This window comes from Sciurus carolinensis, chromosome 5 (assembly GCF_902686445.1).
Source record: "Sciurus carolinensis chromosome 5, mSciCar1.2, whole genome shotgun sequence".
Classification (NCBI taxonomy): domain Eukaryota; kingdom Metazoa; phylum Chordata; class Mammalia; order Rodentia; family Sciuridae; genus Sciurus; species Sciurus carolinensis.
The window spans coordinates 91,851,660-91,858,115 of NC_062217.1; positions in this window are offsets into that span (position 1 = coordinate 91,851,660).

Genomic DNA, 6,456 nt, shown 5'->3' on the forward strand with positions numbered 1-6,456 from the left:
TACATGGATTTTCACCTGTTCTCATTTGCAACTTTTTCTACTTAATCCTGTTTTTGTAAAGGATGCTATACATTCCATTCATTACCATAACATTAACTAAAATGAGTATGTCAATTTTATAGTTGCAATGCCTTCATATTAGTAAACATATTTTATAAATTGTTTGTTTTTTCTTATTACTTTTTTCTCCAGTAAAATATAAGCTCCAACAATCATATGACTATAAATTTGGTCACTCAGAGGTAAAATAAACAGGTTCAAGTTTTTAAAATTAGTAAGTGGTGATTCTAGAAATGGATCACAGATCTTCTTAATTCTAGGGTCTTTGCTGTATTTCACTCTACCACTCATAAAACAAAAATTAGAGGGGATTTCTGTGCTTGGCCATACAGAGTAACTTGAAGTAGACTACCACTCCTGCCAAGAAAAATTTAAAAATCCAGATACAATGCAAAATAAACAGCTGTTGAAGGCATTGAAGAGATGCCAACATAGCAAAGAATTAAGTGGGAAAAATCCCTGAGAGAAGGAAACCACATAAAATAAGCTCAACACTTGGTGGTTTTCCCCTTAAGGTATCTGCTGAAATCTTAAACTTGTACAAGTCAAGAGATCAAGAATTGAAGCAGAAAGAATTGGATAACAGAGAAAAAATTTCAGAACTTATATTAGACCAAGCAACCAAACAAACAAACAAAAAGTAGTTAAGGATCTATCAAAGATGAGGAGATCTGGAAATGCCCAGTCTCTTTATTGGGATAAATGTAAGGCTACCAAGGAAAGGTGGGAAAACAGATTTGACAATGACTGCCACCCTCTCTCATGATGGCTATTCCCTGGTTTAACTAAAGTATCGCATCCTATTCTAGTTTCCTACCTAAAGAAAGGGTGATTCATTGTCTCTGGGAGAAAATGGCAGCATTCAGAACATATTCAGTGTTTCATACTAAATTTTTTTTATTTAACCAAATTATCAGAGATACCAAAAAATAAGATCAATAAAAAAGTAACACAATTAATATAGATCCAAAAGTGTTAGAAACATTGGAGTTAAACAGCATGGATTTTAACATACTTATGATTATCATGTTCTAAATAAATAGATTATAAAATGGGAAATGCCACTGGACAACAGAAATTTTTGCTTACAAAATATGAAAAGGAAAATCAAAATAAATTAAAATTAAAAACTTACTGGAATAAAAGCAGATCTGACACAGCTGAAGAGAATATTAGTGAACTGGAAGACAGATCAATAGAAAAATGCTGGTATACAAAGAAAACTCACATGAAACACAGAAAGATTAATAAAAGACATGTGAGACTCAATGTAAAAGTTGGGTCCACTGGTGTGTTCACTGGCCCATACAAGCTGGTGAGAACTGATTGGTAATTTTCATGAATTCGGTGAGTGCCTTGTTAAATTGTTGGTATTTTGAAATCAGAATGGAGAGAGTAAATATTCAAATGTTACTTATTCTAATTCTGTTTTTCTTTAAAGAAAGTCAGCTAAGGATATTGCTTAGTGGTAAAGCACTTGCCTAATATTCACAAGGCCCTGAGTTTGACCCCTATTACCCTTACCACCAAAAGAGTAATACCAAAAGCAGAAATAAAGTAAAATGATCTCATTTGAAAAGATATAAATGGAGGAAGGTCTGAAAAATAATGTAAGGGTAGATATGTGGCGAACACAAATGAAAATTGACTACATAACACAACAAAATGAATAATGAAAACACAGAAAAGCAAATAGAGTTCAAACGAAATAAAAGTGATTAAATTCTATTATCAGCAAGTGAGCAAAATTTGTCACATATAAGACTCTTATTAAAAGTATATGTTTAAAAATAGAAAAAAGTATATGTATTTTAATCTGTAGAATAATCACGAACAGGATAATGAAAGAACACATAGCAACAAAGTAATAGAAGAAAAAAATCTGAACATAAACTAGGTAGAACAAATTAAAAAAGAAATAGAAAGATAATTAACATAAACCCAAATGTATCAATAATGATGATTAATGTTAATAATCTAAATAGCACATTTAAAAGATGAAGATTCACCCTGGTGTCACAGCATACACCTGTAATGCCAGCTATTTGGAAGACTGAGGAAGGAGGATTACAAGTTTGAAGCCAGCCTGGGCAATTTAGTGAGATCCTGCCTCAAAATAAAATCACAAAGGAGTGCGGTTGTACATCAGAGGCAGGGCACTTGGCTAGCATGTGCAAGGCTGCCAGATAGGTTTAAAAAATCTGTGTGCTACAAAATTGAGACTCATCATATTAGACAGAAATAAATCTTGAATCTTGTTTACATAATAGGAAGTCCATCAATATTAGAAAAACTTGTAACTCTAAACATAATTTCTAGAAGAAAATTATATTAACTCTTCATAAAACTGGATTGAGAAGCATGTTCTAAACAATTACAAAAATTGTCAAAAAGTAAAGGATGAATTGATCTATGCAACATGATTAAGAATTTATGACTAAAACACTCCTTTAATATGGCAAAACCACAGTTTTGAGGACATTTTCACTATCTATTTATGTATCTGACAAAGTTCTCATATCCAAAATACATAAAGAACTCATACATAAAATAATACAAAACTTTAAAAAATGGTTAAAAGTCTTAAAGAGGAGCTTCACACAAAAAATAATTAAATGGCTAATAGACATGAAAAGGCACTTAGCTTCATTAGTCATGAGGAAAAGGTAAAGACCATAAAAGCTACTAAGAGAATGGTTAATACTAAAATACTAATAACATCACTTTTAGGTATTACAGAAAGACATATATGTGCATATGAGAGGATATCTTAAGGATATTTATTGTAAATTTGTAATAAAAAAATAAACAAAATGTCCATCACAACTGAATGGTTAAATAAAATGTGGTAAAATCATACAAAGAAATGATAGGTAGCAATAAGAAAGAATTAAATATTGCTACATGCACCAATGTGCAGGCATCTCAAAGACACAATGTTGAGTGAAGGCAGCCAGGCCCTAAACAATATGACTAGTATGATTTCATTTTTCTCAGTGGAGGAGATAATAAGTGGGCATTTATGGTGCCAGTAATTTTTTTTTTATCTTGGTGATGATAATATAGCACATTCATTTTGTGAAAATTCAGTGATTTGGACACCTATGGTTTATACACTTGTAATTGTGATATTCTTCAATAAAAAATATTTCTAGAAGTGTAGAAAGAATTAGAGAAAATATGAAGTAACAGCATTTGTTCCAAAATCTGGAACCCCAGTGGGCAAAAGGCTGAATAATTCCACACAGGTACATACAGTCAGAATTTCTCCACTTACAGAAGCAAAGATGGTGAGCATCTCTGAAAACATAAGTTGAATTCTGCAAATGAGCATTTTGATCTTTCAATTTTTAGCTCAACTGCATATTTCAAATATGCCATGCCTTTGTTGTCTGAGCAGGAAAAAAATTCAGGCTTCATCAGGTAATCTTTTGTCTTATCAGCACCACAGAGAAGAACTGGTGCTCAAGTACTTGTCTTTCTTCTCCTCTTGAGATACACAGGAGAGGGAGGGCAGGCTTTCTCACCAACACAATCCCAAGTGTGCAATGAAAATGCTTATCTCCAGTCAATTTTATAAAGTCTAGGTTAAAAATAATCTCTCTGGTAACCAGTAGATCAGTAGGTCTCATCCTTAACCTTATCAGTGGATTAATGCACATAGCTGAATGAACTACTGGGAGATGGCAGAGGCTGTGGGAGATGGAACCTGGCTGCAGAAGTGGGTCACTGGGGGTCATGCCCTGGAAAGGTATTTCTTGTCTTTGGCCTCTTTCTGTTTCCAGTTTGCCAGGAGACAAAAAGCTTTCCGACACCATGCCTTTCCACCATGATATTCTGCCTCACCTCAGGTCCAAAGCAGTGGAGCCAGCCAAACATAGACTGAAACCTCTGAAACTGAGCCAAATAAGTCTTTTCTCCTCTAAGTTGTTTTCTCAGATATTTGTCATATGACAAAAACTCACTAACCTATGAATGAAGAGGAGTTTGAATGTCTCTAACACAAAGGAATGATAAATATTTTGAGGTGATGGGTATACCAATTAACATAATAAGATGATCCTTGTACATTTTATACAGGTATCAAAATATCATATAGTACTACATCATGTACATATTTATAATTGCACATGATGTACAATTTTCATGTGCTAATTTTAAAAAAAAAGTTAAAAAATAACTTCTTCCACCATTTGTTCTCATGGTCAGGGTCTTTGAGACATCATCAGGTTAAAATACATAACAAAATTCATTCAGGTTTTGGGGGTTGGAGACAGTTCCAGGTAGGAGCTCCTGCTGTCACTCAAGTGGTGGGTATTTGGCAGGTCAGACCTAAGTTGAGGCTCTTGAGTCTCAAAATGGTGAGGATGATCCAGAGGGGCTTCCTGGAATTCAGCTCTTTCTCATGGCATGTTGTAATAGTTCATGTATTCAAGATCTGAAACCTGATCCTGGTACTGGGTTTGATTCAGTTGCTTATAGCTTGTGACCTTGAGTTAGTTCCTTAACTTCAACTGTGGTTCCCACTGAAGAATTATTCACCCTCATCAAAGGTGGAAAAATATCTCAGGAACTTCTATTTAATCTTGGGACAAAGACCAAAAATGTTAACAGAATCTGCAGATTCCTACATAGGGAGGGATCATGGATAATATGTGCACGTACCTTGGGGCAGGTGGCTCTCTGCCACACACAGTTCCTGGGCTGACCAAGGGGCTGGATAATGTAATAATCCAGGTTTGGCCTGGTTTTGCTTGCTTTGCAACTTCTTTGTCATCTCTGAAACTTGCTGTCAAAAAAGGACCTGGTTGCATCATTACAAACCAGGTACGACCCAGGTTGCTGTCAGATCTATTGTCAATGAGAACATTATCCTAATGTCTATACCCCAGTTTTTATCTGGGTCCTTAACTGTAACTCACTGTCCTCATCCCAACTGGTGGATCTGGGTGCTCTTACTCTGGCAAGCTCTGAAGAGTGGACTTTATAAGGGGGAAGAACTTGGGGGATCATATATCTACCATATGGTGAGTGCTTTGTATAGAGATCGGCTATTTCAACATTTAGCATTTTTGGTATATCATACGTTATTAGCCCCCACTTACAAAGAAGGAAACAGTTTTACAATAGATGAGTAGAATAGGCTGGTAGGTGCAGGCCTCGTAATCCAGCCAGACCTGGGTAACCTAAAGCCAGTTTCTTTATTGCACTGCCTGGCCACGCCACTAGGCAGAAGAGCTGCTGATAGTTGAGACCTTAACCGAGACTTCCTCTCTCTCCTTCCTATCATATTTTCTGTATTCCTTAGAAAGACTGCCCTGTGAAGAGAATTAAACTGCCATGAAAATCTAATCTTTGCCTGACAAAACCTGTGGTGCTGCTTAGAAGATTCATAATAGTGCTGAAGGTTAAGAGTGGCCTTTTCTTTGGTCCACAGGTAATGCTTAGGTCTGGCGTTAATAAGTACTGGGATTTAAAACACATGGTGAATGGGGTCAAGGATACACCATCATCCCAGCCAGAAACATTGCAAAATGTTCTTCCAGCAATCAGGCTGACTCTGAAACTTGACAGCAAAATAGCTCTGGGAGTCTGCTGTACTTCGGGTGGTCAATACCATCACCTTCATGGTCTGAAAGCAAGCACAGCCTTGTTGCAGGACTTCTCACAAGGACTAGGCAGAGAATGATGAGTCCCAAAGGAGGCTTGCCTGCCTCTATCCTAGATGAAGGCCCTGGAGAATCTACTCTGACAGTCTAGTGAGTGTATCTCAGCCCAGATTCCTAACATCTGTCCAACTGTGTGGTCACAAGGGCTTCGAGCTGCCAGTCACATGGGAACTTCAAAGGCTGTGTGACCTCGGATAAACAAAGCAAGAGTTGAGGTAAAAACAAAAATCAGGCAAATATTTGCCATAGGAACTGTTTCTGAACTTTGCCCTGTTGTATAGGTCCTAATTTGCCAGCACAACCTGACCTCAGCAACCTTGCTCTCTGCTCTCTATTTGAGATAATTCGTATTATTGCAGGGGTTTTCCACGGGCTTAGTCTGAGTCAACAAGTGATCTTGTGACCCCCAAAGTATGCCATTTGGAGATCCTCTATAGGCAGTACAGTGTATCTCCTAGACAGATTGGTAATGGTTTTGTCTTTTCTGCTCTGGACAGAGCAGTTAGATATTTTAGCTCTTGTATCCATATGTTAGAAAGGTTGTAATAAACTGGAGAATGGCCCAAGAACTCTTCTGAATTACAAAGTGGCTCAAATGAATGAACTAATATAAAATATAACCCATATCCTTTGCTCATTACTTCTTTGTTCTTACACTGTAGCTTTTATTTTATTTATTTATGTCTGTTAGAAAAGAATCTTGATCCTTAAAAGATGTGGGTTTATT